At 36.1% G+C, this 15,728-nt stretch overlaps 1 protein-coding gene across 2 annotated transcripts in view; it reads left to right on the plus strand.

The window, feature by feature from the left end:
* The window catches only part of LOC126811187 (snake venom 5'-nucleotidase), a 59,747-nt gene that overhangs the window by 22,664 nt on the left and 21,355 nt on the right, over positions 1-15,728 (plus strand). The gene's annotated exons all lie outside the window — the stretch shown is intronic.

Raw genomic sequence — 15,728 nt, forward strand, 5'->3', positions numbered from 1 at the left:
TACCCCAGCAGTCAAAATAGGTCAAAATAGGCGATTTCGGTTTCTAGTGTCGATGCATCGTTACGGTCAGTTTAAAAAATTGTCTTTTAAGGATAATGTGTATAGTACCAATACCTATCACATACGGAAGAGGCGATAAAATCTCTTTGCATTTCCAATTTCAAAATTAATTAAAACCAATATTAAATTCCGAAAATCGTTTTTTTGCTAAAACTCTTTTCTTTTTAATGTGATCAAAATGGGGGTAAAGCACAGAGTCAGGGGTGGTAATGGGCGTATTGTGTCCTAATTTCATGGTTTTCGGACAATCGGTGCCGGTGTCACGGCGAAATTCCACTTTTTTCCCCTCATGGAAGCCGTAAATTGACGCAAGGAGTAGGGTCGCCTGTCCAACCTTGTGGGTTTTCTCCGGGTCCTCCCACTGCTAAAGACCCCTACGCGCAAGCGAATTATTGAAATAAAATTAAACCATATGTTGGTCCCGAAATGACCTAGTTTGTGTCGAGTGGACGTTAAACCCCATTTCTCTCTCTCTCTCTCCGTAAATTGACTTGAGGCCAGTGTCCTTTAAGTTGTACAGCGGCACCAGGTGACCGATATTTATTGAACGGGGAATAAGTGATAATTCATATTATAGCAGTAAATAATTAAAATATTTCATAGGGATTATAATAATATATCATGTCTGGGTATTACAGGGTTAAAACCAATATTAAATTCCGAAAATCGTTTTTTTGCTAAAACTCTTTTTTTTTAATGGGATCAAAATGGGGGTAAAGCACAGAGTCCGGGGTGGTAATGGGCGTATTGTGTCCAAATTTCATGGTTTTCGGACAATCGGTGCCGGTGTCACGGCGAAATTCCACTTTTTTCCCCTCATGGAAGCCGTAAATTGACTTAGAAAAAAAAAACGACGAAAGGCAGGTGACAAGAACAAACGACTTGAACGAATGCAGGTATCACCTTGAAATTTTCAGGGTGCCTAGGTACCAACGTGAAAAGTTGCTCACCGGAATTTAGTACTCATGGTACCGTTGGTTCCTGTGTAGCGCATGCGCGAAATCAAAACCAGCTAAACTCGAAAACAACCTTGTCGGCACGGAAAACATCAAAGGAGAAATTCGAATTTTTGAAATATTCAAATACCAAACATTCGACCATGATCCAGGCTATCCTCAAATGTATTAATTTCGGTAATAGGAGACAGATTCTCTAAGCCACGACCAATTGTGTATGTTTTCAAGCCCATAAATGTGGATTTTTCACTAATTTTCATTTTCATTTCAAAATGGCGTCCATCAGTTGACCTAAATCAAAATTCTAAACCGATAGATTTTTAGGCTTTCCTTCAAGCATTCAGAAAATGTAACTCTTATGTCTTTAAGTAAAATATTGCAAAAGCCGTATGGTCTTTTCACATTTTGAGATGGTGGCACTTCCGGTTTGCTCGACAAACTCCATATTTTGTGTACTCATCAGTACTGTCTTAGCTAGTACAGAAAAAAAATTTCAAGGCAATCTGACCTATATTTCGTCGATTTTTTTGAAAACTTTGATCCTTAATTTCACCCAGGGGAGATAATTTAGAAAATTTCCAAGGACATCATTGAAGTCGCATTGGCAAGATCTACTAACATTCTAAATTTCACGAAAATCGCACAACTATTAAAGAAGTTGTCAAATTGGTAATAACTTCCGGTTCGAAATGACAGCGACGAATTTTCGAAATGCCAAAATCCGAAATTGCAGATTTGAAGTAAATGTTTCAAGATACTCAAAGAAAAAAGAATTAGTAAAATAGGTCAAATAGTCACAGAGTTACAGCATTGTAGGTCAAATGCATTCCTTCGTAAAATTCGGTGATTTCGGATTCGTAAAACGTTTTGAAAATATATTTAATCAACAGCCACCACCCATTTTTGGGGGGATAGGTAAAAGTTTCAGAACGATCCTATGGTTAGATTCTGAGAAATCCGATTTGTGGACAAAACACAAAAAAAAAATAACAATAACTAGATCTGCATAGCAGATATCAAAGCTTTCATATAAACTTCAAAAGGGGTTATTAGAATCTATGAATCATCAACCTCTCTGACGGATGTAGAAAGGAATATATTGTTACTAAATCTGTTGTACTGTTTCTTGTTATGGTAAAGAAAACATGAATACAACTATGAGATTTGTATAGAATTGGCATTAATCAATATATTTATTGTTTAATACTACATGTATATTATAGATACAAAGTGAATTAAATGAACCCAATTACATGTACTTTATATAAGCAATGTTTTTTTATTCATCGTTACTTTGAAATCACATTATTTTCATTGATGATAAAAAGGTTGTATTTGTACCGAATCCAAAAAGTATGTTGTATGACATTGCATTATCTGTACCAATTATTTATTTGCAAACCAATATACAATGTTTATTTCTACTCCAATATATTTGTTTCAACCCATGATAGTTTATTCACTCTTCTCACTTAAATACAAGAATAACACACGATTAAATTACTGAAACAAGTAATGCTGGTAGATTATAATTTGATATTGTATACCATTTACTCTCTGTTAGATAAGGCGACGTGGTAATCTGTTAGATAAACATACATGGAAGTATATGTTAGATAACTACAATTTATGATATATTTTAAACCAAGGAAGTGGCCTTTCTAAAAATAAAAAAAAATAAAGGAAAATATATTTCATACAATTGTTATACTGTTACTGTTATCGTGAAGAAACATGATTGTTTATTTAATGTTGTTTATGACAAACATGTAATCATGTACATTTTTTAAATAAGAACAATTATGCTACATGTATGAATAACTCTCAAAAATTATGTTTTCATCAATCCAAGTATTTTTTTATTTGTATTACTTGATTTATACTGAATAAAGATTACACAAACATACAAAATGGTGTTGGCTGTGTGACGGAATTCCTCGTTGAGAAGTGGTATCGGGTGTCACATAGAGAAGAAGCAAACCCTCCTTGTGATACACTTGTGAACATTTTAAAAGACCCATTTCGCTGTGTTCCAGAAAAATCCCCATTATAGCTAGTGCATTACATGGTTGTTGTTGGGGGAAAGGTGGGTCTTTTCTATTGGCAATGATTTACTTTTTATAGGCCCACATTGAAATGTGGTCGTATATTGTCGTCGCCCCCCTTTTACTGTTAATATCCGATTGACTTTAAATTTATACGCAGTGTTTAAGGTCATAAGACGAAGAAGCCTTTGATTTGCTCTGCCCAGGCAACGTTCCTGTGCTCCGATTGCCTTCAAATATGCACAGAATGTACCTTGGGATTCTAGCTATCACATATTAAAAATAGAAGAGTGTTGGATTCCGAGAACGTTCAAAATAAATTCAAAACCCGCCCCCAACAATCAAAGGTTTTTTGCTTAAAAAATTGCCGTATTTTATCGAATTTTTATTGTTCTTGATATCTGATGATTTTTCTCAATTTAGTATGTGATAAATATCATCGCGGCGCAGCCAACCGCTAGAAATTCCAGAGATTTGGACCACCGGAATGATGCCTCAGCAGTCCAAAAAGGTCAAAATAGGCGATTTCGGTTTCTAGTGTCGATACATCGTTACGGTCATTTTAAAAAATTGTCTTTTAAGGATAATGTGTATAGTACCAGTACCTATCACATACGGAAGAGGCGATAAAATCTCTTTGCATTTGCAATTTCAAAATTAATTAAAACCAATATTAAATTCCGAAAATCGTTTTTTTGCTAAAACTTTTTTTTTTTTAATCGGATCAAAATGGGAGTAAGGCACAGAGTCCGGGGTGGTAATGGGCGTATTGTGTCCAAATTTCATGGTTTTCGGACAATCGGTGCCGGTGTCACGGCGAAATTCCACTTTTTCCCCTCATGGAAGCCGTAAATTGACTTGAAGCCAGGGTCCTTGAAGTTGTACAGCTGCACCCGGTGACCGATATTTATTTAACGGGGAATAAGTGATAATTCATATTATAGCAGTAAATAATTAAAATATTTCATAGGGATTATAATAATATCTATATCTTGTCTGGGTACAGGGTTAAAACCAATATTAAATTCCGAAAATCGTTTTTTTGCTAAAACCTCTTTTTTTAATGGGATCAAAATGGGGGTAAGGCACAGAGTCCGGGGTGGTAATGGACGTATTGTGTCCAAATTTCATGGTTTTCGGACAATCGGTGCCGGTGTCACGGCGAAATTCCACTTTTTTCCCCTCATGGAAGCCGTAAATTGACTTAGAAAAAAAACGACGAAAGGCAGGTGACAAGAACAAACGACTTGAACGAATGCAGGTATCACCTTGAAATTTTCAGGGTACCTAGGTACCAACGTGAAAAGTTGCTCGCCGGAATTTAGTACTCATGGTACCTTTGGTTCCAGCGTAGCGCATGCGCGAAGTCAAATCCAGCTAAACTCGAAAACAACCTTGTCGGCACGGAAAACATCAAAGAAGAAATTCGAATAAAAAATGATACAATGATTTCACACAACAGGCCAGCTATTAGCCTCTCGATTGACAAGAGTTTCATCGCCCTCCATTCATTATAACCAATGTCATCGTGCCCTAAAGAATCAACAAATCAGCTTGCTTATCTCTGCTTACCCTATGCAAAAAATGCTCATCTTTGAACTCAATCATGACATTGACCTAGTGAACGCCTACACCAAGTTTGAACATTCTAGCTTAATTAGAAGGAGAGTTCTTGTGTTCCAAAGTCCCGGCCCTTCAAATTGCTTCTATTTTTCATTTTCAATTCAAAATGGTGACCATCACGTGACCGAAATCAAAATTCTGATCCGATAGATTTTTAGGTATTCCTTCCAGGATTCCGAAAATATGACGCCCGAGTCTGTAAGTAAAATAGCAAAAAAGCCTTTTTGATTTTTCACGTTTAAAGATGGTGGCACTTCCGGTTCGATCGACAAACTCCATATTTTGTGTACGAATCAGTAATTACTTGTCTAGTATCGAATTTTTTTTTTAGGTCATTCTGACCTATATTTCGACGATTTTTTTGAAAACTTTGATCCTTAATTTCACCAAGGGGAGATAATTTAGAAAATTTCCAAGGACATCATTGAAGTCGCATTGGCAAGATCTACTAACATTCTAAATTTCACGAAAATCGCACAACTATTAAAGAAGTTGTCAAATTGGTAATAACTTCCGGTTCGAAATGACAGCGACGAATTTTCGAAATGAAAAAATCCGAAATTGCAGATTTGAAGTAAATGTTTCAAGATACTCAAAGAAAAAAGAATTAGTAAAATAGGTCAAATAGTCACAGAGTTACAGCATTGTAGGTCAAATGCATTCCTTCGTAAAATTCGGTGATTTCGGATTCGTAAAACGTTTTGAAAATATATTTAATCAACAGCCACCACCAATTTTTGGGGGGATAGGTAAAAGTTTCAGAACGATCCTATGGTTAGATTCTGAGAAATCCGATTTGTGGACAAAACACAAAAAAAAAATAACAATAATAATCTTAACAGAAACAATAAGCTTTCATATGTAATATGAAAGCTTAATAATCTTAACAGAAACAATAAGCTTTCATATGTAATATGAAAGCTTAACTAGATCTGCTAAGCAGATATTAAAGCTTTCATATTCACAGTCACTGTCACATGTCATAGAAATAATATGAACAGAAAAAAAAAATCATTATAATGAGTAAAAATTTGGTGAAGTTAATTCGATTTTTCACTGGTAAATAATTAAATAGACACGTGGCATAACTTGACCCGCATCCCATCAGCTATCCTGAAAAATGCTGGAAAAAATAAACAAGTAAATTGTGTTTAGTACTGGGTTAATTAAGACAGGCATATGCCTTTGCTATACAGGATGACATGAGGGAAATTTAGCTTGGGAGGTGTAGGCCTGCAGCCAAAATTTCTAGCTAGCTTAGAAACACAACTCCGCTACACGGTCTTCCATAAAAGAAAAACTATACATTTTTGGAAAGCTTATGATGCCAGGAAGACAAAATCTGGGAGTTCCAAGCAAAATGTTTGCAATTTATTGATTTAGGGCCAGATTAAATTCGTCAAAATTGTCAAATAAATGCTATTTGTGTACTAACAATTCTGAAGTTGACATAAAATTAAATAGTTGGTAAAACACCTCATGCCTTCATCCTTGGCAATGAACAGTTTATTGGACAGATTTTGATGTAAATAAAAATGCTCAAAACACAAATGTCATGGGTGAATAAAGAATTGTGGAAATCCATTAACGGTAAAAAAGAATTATCTCCCTTTCTGTCAAATGCCTGTAATTGATAGACTATCAGGTCTTGTATGAATCATAAGACCAGGTGTGGGCAAACAAGCCCAATAATTATTTTGTTTGTTGGATCTCAAGGGCCTGTTAGGGTTGGTTGTTGGATGTTTGCTCAGAAATTATCGCTTGTATGGAACATGCTAGAGTCGATTTGTAGCATATTCTAGCCAGGGGATATGTTTGACAGTAGTTGAGTGATATGCTTTTGAAATAATGGAGATCAGTAGCACTTTATAAGCATTGAACCACATGATTTTTTTCTACTAAGATAAACATTCTAAACCCACATACATGTTCCCTTTCAATTAGCCACTACAGTATTTTTACAACTGTACATGTAGCTGTGAACTACTATTTCGGATATGATTAATGGTCAAATTACAAACATACATGTAGATATAAGTTATGATTTGAAACATCTTGTATGTCATTGTTCTATTTGTTATATAAGACTACATGATATAAACTTTTTGATAAGCCTCTTTTATCATATTTTGAACCAGTGGAATAAAGAGCAAAGACCTAGAATACATTGTAAATATAATCAGGTTTTTGATCAACTGATCAAAGGAAAATATTGCGAATAAATTTGTTGTACTGCTATTGTAAAGAAATCATCATTGTTTTATTTGATATTTAGAATACACATAATCGTGTATATATTTGAAGTTAAGAGCAATTATGATTAGTGATACCTGTATGACCAACTCTCAAAAGATAATCTCATTAAACCAAGTACTTTTTTTCATTTGTATTAGTTGATTTATACTGAATAAAGATAACACAATCAAACAAAAATGAGTTGGCTGTGTGAACACCTCAATGACAAGTGGTATCGGATGCCTCAGAGAGAATATTCAAATGCTCCTTGTGATACGTTTGTAACACAATTATAACCTAATGTATTACACGGGAGTGGAGTGGGTGGGTCGGGGGGCTTTTCGATTGGCAGGGGACTATTAAAATGGGTAAGCAGAGATAAGCAATTTGATGAAACTTTGTGTATAGTTTCATTACATTAGTACCTTGACCATATTACCTTGACCAAGTTCGACAATGAGCATTCTCTTAGTCAGGATAAGCAAAGCAACTTGATTGGCCGGGACTTTGAATTGGTTGATGCTTTGGGGTATGATAACTTTGGTTATAATGAAGTACTGGAACATAACAACCCAGCTTTTAATTGAGCTAGAATGTTTAAACTTGGTGTAGATGTTCATCAGGTCTTGACTGAACATTTTGAGCTACAGCTTGGCAATTTCATTGGTCGATGCTTTGGGACAAGATAACCTTGATTTCTATCTGACAGAGAGTGATGAAATTTACAGTATAGTTTGATTGCTCGATACTTTTGAAAAAAATATGAAAGTGCGATTAATTAATGTGTCATCTTTTACTTTGGGGTTTTGGCGGGAGACATCAGCCATACTGTTTGCTTGTTTAATATCCCATATACAATATACGCTCGACCTCATTACCCGAACTGGGGTAGAAAAGTGGGATCTTTGACAATGAGGCAATGAACTTGTACATTCTTTTGCAGCTGCACAAGAGGGAACATCAACGCCGGATTAACCATGGTGGTGGGGAGGGGGGCTGATACCGACCGTGAAGCCCCGCAAGGGGGTCGGGTCAGGGGGTTCTCCCGCTAAGAAATTTTAATTGGAGGCCGAAAACGTGATTTCATGGCATTTCAGGCACTTGTGTCGGAGCCATTTAGAAATACCTCCCCCAGAAAAATAAAATTCTGCCACAAAATTAGCCACAATCCATGCGGGTGCTGTGAAATTTCTAGAGGAGGGAGCTGGAACCCATGAGCCCGTTAAATTCGCCACTGTAAATGAGCAGAGCTACATCAAACCTAATTTTGAGTCCCTCAGTGATAAATAACTTGATTCAAAATCGTATTATAGCCCCAACGACGATTTGATGAATGGAGACCGTAACGTTACGACAAAGTCTAACACTGTAAGTACCAAATAGTCATACGAGATATGTGCATCTCATCAAATTCAGCTTATACCATACCCACAATAATGTTACGGAGTCAGTGAGTATAAGTTAGACAATACGCTGACCTTCCACTGACCATGCTTATAATATAAAATCTGTCAATGACAGCTGATTCATTGTTTAGTTTTTTATATGATATATTTAATATCAATAATATATGTATATGCATGCTTTATTTTACTTTACACGACCTCTAAAAATGCCCCAAATCGTAAAAATACGACTTTTTGGATTTCGATCTCCTTTTTTCGGCTACCCCGGACATTTTCAAAAAATGATACAATGATTTCACACAACAGGCCAGCTATTAGCCTCTCGATTGACAAGAGTTTCATCGCCCTCCATTCATTATAACCAATGTCATCGTGCCCTAAAGAATCAACAAATCAGCTTGCTTATCTCTGCTTACCCTAAGCAAAAAATGCTCATCTTTGAACTCAATCATGACATTGACCTAGTGAACGCCTACACCAAGTTTGAACATTCTAGCTTAATTAGAAGGAGAGTTCTTGTGTTCCAAAGTCCCGGCCCTTCAAATTGCTTCTATTTTTCATTTTCAATTCAAAATGGTGACCATCACGTGACCGAAATCAAAATTCTGATCCGATAGATTTTTAGGCATTCCTTCCAGGATTCCGAAAATATGACGCCCGAGTCTGTAAGTAAAATAGCAAAAAAGCCTTTTTGATTTTTCACGTTTAAAGATGGTGGCACTTCCGGTTCGATCGACAAACTCCATATTTTGTGTACGAATCAGTAATTACTTGTCTAGTATCGAATTTTTTTTTTAAGTCATTCTGACCTATATTTCGACGATTTTTTTGAAAACTTTGATCCTTAATTTCACCAAGGGGAGATAATTTAGAAAATTTCCAAGGACATCATTGAAGTCGCATTGGCAAGATCTACTAACATTCTAAATTTCACGAAAATCGCACAACTATTAAAGAAGTTGTCAAATTTGTAATAACTTCCGGTTCGAAATGACAGCGACGAATTTTCGAAATGCCAAAATCCGAAATTGCAGATTTGAAGTAAATGTTTCAAGATACTCAAAGAAAAAAGAATTAGTAAAATAGGTCAAATAGTCACAAAGTTACAGCATTGTAGGTCAAATGCATTCCTTCGTAAAATTCGGTGATTTCGGATTCGTAAAACGTTTTGAAAATATATTTAATCAACAGCCACCACCCATTTTTGGGGGGATAGGTAAAAGTTTCAGAACGATCCTATGGTTAGATTCTGAGAAATCCGATTTGTGGACAAAACACAAAAAAAAAATAACAATAATAATCTTAACAGAAACAATAAGCTTTCATATGTAATATGAAAGCTTAATAATAATCTTAACAGAAACAATAAGCTTTCATATGTAATATGAAAGCTTAATAATGACTTTGACTTTCCAATTGTTAACTTTCCATTTACTAGTAGTAACATTCGAATATCACCAGCTTATGGAGTGTTTGTGTCTCAACTAATTCGTTACGCGAGAGCTTGTTCATTTTATTCTGATTTTTTTTTAAGTAGATCGAGGCATTTGTCATCTGAGCTTCAACTACAGGGATACTTGCGAACTAAACTTATTAAAACCTTTAAAAAGTTTTATGGCCGTCATATTGACTTGATTGGTAAATATAACATGTCTCTCTCGGCTATTATTCTAGATATATTTAATTGACGCGTATACTATCTCCTTGATAATGTCTGTCTACTACATCGTTAACACTGTTCATCACGTGCATTTTGCATACCGATAGTTAATTGGCCAATCACGCTATTTTACCGAGATTTCGCCTAATAGTTTGGATGCAGCTATGGCGGGTGTGGCGCCAGGCAGTGTAAGCTTACTCTTCCGGACACCTGTTACCACTGTTTGTCGTGTATTTTGTACACGGTGAACAGTCCATATGCTGATTACACTGTTTTGCCTTATTACACTATTTTGCCTATACCGTTTTTTTTGTTGTTGTTTTTTTTTTTTTTTTTAGGACTTCGGGTATTGTCTAATGGTTTGGATTGTTCGTACTTGGTTTTATTTTATTTTACTCAACTGAGCGCTAAACATTAATTTAAAATAAAGAAATGAATATGGCGTTGATTTACTTTGCTTTATTAAAGATGCATTATGTAAGATTTAGATAAAGAACTGATAGTTCTCGCTATGATAGTTAAAAAAATAGACAATGACAAATAAATATATTGAAAATTTCAGTCAAACTTCTTTATTCTGAACGAAGTTATAACTGTTTGGATAATATCGGAGTCTCGATTGTCATTGCTACCGTTGTTGCGATAGTATTAGTAAACAGAGTCGCGAGTATCCATTTTTTTAAAATCAAATTATTAAATGACGGCCTTGTTTCAATACATTGAAAATCGCGAGCATCCGATGGTCTGGAGAGGGGATTGTGATCTTGTCATGTGAATAAGTGTTTATATAACAGTTTAGGCCAAAAGAAATACCAGCAATAGGCAGATTTAGCTCTTACATAATGTATCTTTAAAGTGAAGCAGCTTGCCTACAGTCAAATGACCGAAACGTGAAATGAAATGAAATGGGGTTTAACGTCCTACTGTTCTGCTCCTAACCTGGGCTAATGAAGACGGGCATTCGCCATACAGTGTGCTATGAGGGAAATTTTGCCCGGGCAGCGGGGCTGTGGCCTACTCTTATATCGAATTCCAACTGCCAAGGGATATTTTACGTGCACGCCAATGTGTACACGGGACCTCGGTTTTTCGTCCCATCCGAACGACTAGACAGCTGTTTGTCAGGCCCTCCATCCTGCATCACTGATAAGGGGAAACCACGCCTGAAAATCTGAATGAACTTTCTCGGCCAATGCAGGGATCGAACAACCGACCTCCAGGCTAGCGAGGCAGCGTCTTACCCACTTAGCCACGTGATCCCCCTGACCGAAACGTGAAACGTAAAACTACTGGGTCTACAGGATTTCGTTTAATGTACAGTGACAATTGTCAAATACTTAAGTTTTAAAATGAGTGGGTGGGGTAGATGGCTGAACGGTTTAACGCACATATTCTCTGTAATTAAGTCAGTAGTGTGGCTTATGTTCCCCGCTTGTATGTGACAAGGAGTAGGATCGCCTGTCCAACTGGTGTGTTTTCCCCTGTTCCTCCGGCCCCCCCCCCCCACCCCTACCCAGTGTCAAGACCCATACGCGCAGCAATACAGCGAAGTATTGAAATAGAGTTGAACTATCGTACTCCTGGAATGGCCTGGTTTGTGTCGAGTTGACGTTAAATAGAGAATCTGCTACACGTCTTTTTTAACGACACGTTAACATGGAGTTAATGGATCGTTATCTTTAACGGAGAGAAAGTATGTTGCCGTTAAATTTAATGGGGGTGTTGTGCTCCGTTATCTGTTTAACGATGGCATTACTCGCCTGTCAGTCGAAGTATACCCTTAGCAAAAGGTCATAGATTACCAGTGTAATTTTCTATAGAACATTCTAGAGGGTTGGGCGATGGGGGGCTATTCCAATTTCTAAAGGATGAAATTCTATAGTATTTTACAGAATTTGGGGGGCCTGTAGGAAATAATGGCCCCAAATATTCTGCAGTTTCTGTAGTGCAAATCCCATAAATTTTCCAACAGATTTATGCTAAAATTTCTAAAGGAAAAAATAATGTATTCTATAGTTTTTTTTATAGTGTTTTCTGTAGTAAATTCTACAGTTATCTTTTTGTCCTTAATCAAGTTTTGTGAACAGACTGCAAGGGAAAGGGATGTATTTGAACATAGTTTAAAATATCGTGCTGGATCATGTTGGTCAATATCGGACATGCTTTGAACGAGTACATTTTCATTCCAAGCGAAAGTCTGCGGGTATACAAACTTCAGTTTAACTGTGTAGGATAAAGCAGAAAATAACCCGAGAAAAAAAAACCGAGGCCGGCAGGTCGACATTTTTCTTTCGAGTGTTTTTTTCTCAAGTCTTTCTTCCCCAGCATAACCGAAGTCGGGGACGTTATCTTGCTTATAAACCGTCTGTGTTTACATGTACGTAAAGTGAGAGAAAAAAACTTATATCATGTTTTCTTATGAAAAAAACCCCTGGAAGAATAGCCTGTTACGGGTTTAAAGAAAAACTTTCAAAAGAATAACCCCAAATTCCCCTGTATATATTCAAAGCCGCCCCCGACTTTCAGATCGCAAGTTATTCCGGGCATAGAATGGGGACACCTCACTTTCCCTACATCTATTGTTTAGAGTCTAGGTCCACCCAGCCATGACTAATTAACCAACAAAGAGGGTTTAAGGGGATTTAAAGTATAGTCTGTAACAAGTTTGTAACACTTCAACATAGTAAATAAATAAATACATTTTCGTAGTATAGATATTTATAAACAGTTTGATATATAATAAGTACAGATAAATAAATAAATACATTTTTATGATATAAATAGTTATAAACAGTTTGATAAACATGACAATTCACTGTCCAACAAAATTCATAACAGTGTTAAGGTATTCAATGGGCGTCTTGTCACCAGTTATTAATAAATTCTTCTCTTCTACGATTCTCTCATCAAGGCGACGGTACTTTCTTCTTTTGGGAGCAAGTCTGCCCCCAGATTCTATTTGTCTGATGGTTAGTTCTACATCTTCCTGTTCAGTCTTAATCGAGTCTAGGAACTTGTATATATTTGGATGGCCCGGACCAAGCTTCTTTAGTTTACTGATAGTGGGAAGTGTTACCAGTAACATTAATTAGAGTGAGAAGTTTACACCAGTGATACTAATTAATTAAAACAGACTATAGTTCTACACCCACGGTCTGCTAACCTCCTAATCCTTTATCAAAACAATCAAATGTGGGGAAAGTGAGGTGAAACCCATAGAATATGGTTTAATCTCACTGTGCCCCCCAATCAACTGGTGTTATAGGGTAGTGGTGTGAAAATTTAAGTAAACAAAGGATTATAGACTGTATCCTTATTAGTACTGTTCACCTAGTTAAAATTTAATTATTTTAATGATTAAAATATATAAGTTAAGTTCACGTGTTATCGGTTAACGAGTATCTAAATATTATTCACCTACCTTTCATTCAGACAGTACTCATAAATCAATCAAATATATGATTAGAAACTCACTATCATTATATAAGGATAGTTGTCACCCCCAATTACATTATATCTTTTAAAATGGCTCAAGTTCGCATAGGGTTTATTCCTAACTCTCAAGGAGGTCAAAATTTAGTTAATTTGGGGTATAAGTACAGAGTAAAATATACGAAACCCAATAGCACCAGCAGACTTTTACTGAAAATACAATAGTTCAATTGGATAACGGGGGACGATTGCCCCCTAAAAGACGAAAATATAAAAGAGTAGAAGAATCTATTAATGATCTAAAAATCAAACTGTTAAATGGAGTAAAAAGTGCAATTGAATATACTGACGCCATATCACATTTAGTAGGGTTATGATTTATGTTGATACATGTATTTGTTGTTACTTTTATTAAATTTATTGTGAATAAATTTGTTAATTAGTTTAAACCTAGTAGTTTAAAAAAACAGACTATACTTTTAACACCATTGTATTCGATAATCCCCTTGCTTGATTAATCCCCCCATGAGAACAATAGCAGGGGGCACAGTGAGATGTCCCCATAGAATATACCCCAAAGATCAAAGAGTTATACCGTTATAGGTTTATTAGAAATGAAAACAATCACTTAGAGGCATATGTAACTCGATAGACTAATAAACTATAACATTTAATGATGCAATCAGCTTCTGATATTTGGCCGAAGTTTCGAAGGGTATTCTCTCAAGCTCATACAGTATGTGAGTGCTCTGAATTTGTGCCCGTCCATATATTTTTGTACTTCTATTTAACACTTTGTATATTGGGTGAGGTCAAATGTAGTGTTGGAGTAAATAGTCATGACGTAATGCAACGCTAGTATAACTATTTTCCTAACTTTTGACCTCAAATATTGACAGAGGAATTTCGCCATTCGGATGGCAAAGAGGTATTCGCCATTCGTTTTCGTTATTTGCCTTTCATTTTCGTTATTTGCCATTCATTTTCATTATTTGCCATTCTTTTCTTACAATCGAAATTCTCTGTCGTATCACGATATCTGGTCGAGTGGTAATGCTACCAAGCACTTAAAATAGTTTAACTTCGTCCTACAAAGTGAACACACAACATTTTCGTTGTAGTAAAAATGCGAAAATAACTGCTACAACAAACTCTGTTTAACGCAGTGCCACTATGGAGGTCTATCTATAGTCTAGCGGTGACTACCCGAAAAAGTACCAGAATTTATGACCTGTCTACAAAGGGTGTGAAATAAGACAAAATATTTTTATTCAAATATATGGATTGGAAATAAACAGTTCCGGGTCTGCATTTTGAATAAAAGCACAAACAATTTACAAGAATGTTAAGTTTATTATATAAAACGAATGGCGAATAACCATCCTTATCGTTCTAGGATTCGCCATTCGAATGGCGAATATCCACTCCGCAAATAAAGTGTTAAGCCAAAAACGGAGATAAATTACAGCTTTATTTTCATTCAACTGTGGATAAAATTACAAGGTGGTCTCCAGACAACACTAGTGTTACCCGCAACAAATTCAAACATGGCTTCCGCTTATCCTGCTTCGATAATTTCTTGGCTTATTTCTAAGAATTGACACCAACAAATATCAGATTTTGTGTGTTTTGTGTAAATATTGAAGGACTTTTAATATTGAATAATGACATAAGACGAAAAAATAATAACATTTTATGAAAATTAGATAACACTTTACATCTCACTTTTGAACTCGATAAAATGTTAAACCCAAGGGGATAGAGGTAGCGTCCCATCCAGGTGCGGGCGCCCCCCCCCCTCCAATTATTTTGCGGTGGCGAACAATTTGCGGGAAAGGAGAACAAAATATTTTAAAAAGGTAGTGATCCCCGTCGTAATTTACTCCGAAACAAGCCGGTTGGTTGATTGCCCGTCAGTTTGCCCCCCCCCCCCACTTTATGAAAATCCTGGATCCGCCCCTGCCATTGGAGCCCTTGTTGAAAAAAAGGAAAACTTCCATGAGCTGAGATTGGGGAAACACTTGAGTGATACTAGTGTTGGATTCACTTCACTTCAATAATTAAAAGTGAATATAATGTTACATATTTGGTTATGGTCAAAACAGTGAGTCAGTGTTATATTTAGAGGTAAAAAATAAAGTGCTTCCCTAATCTCAGCTATGGAAGTTTTCCTAACATGGGCTCCAATAGGACACTGCCTCTATCCCCGAGAAATTAACACGTTATCGGGGTCTAAAGTAAGATGTGAAGTGTTATCTGAAATGAAATGAGGTTTACCGTCCTACTGAAGACGAGCATACGCCATACAGTG

The sequence above is a fragment of the Patella vulgata genome, chromosome 2 (genome assembly GCF_932274485.2).
Source record: "Patella vulgata chromosome 2, xgPatVulg1.2, whole genome shotgun sequence".
Lineage (NCBI taxonomy): Eukaryota > Metazoa > Mollusca > Gastropoda > Patellidae > Patella > Patella vulgata.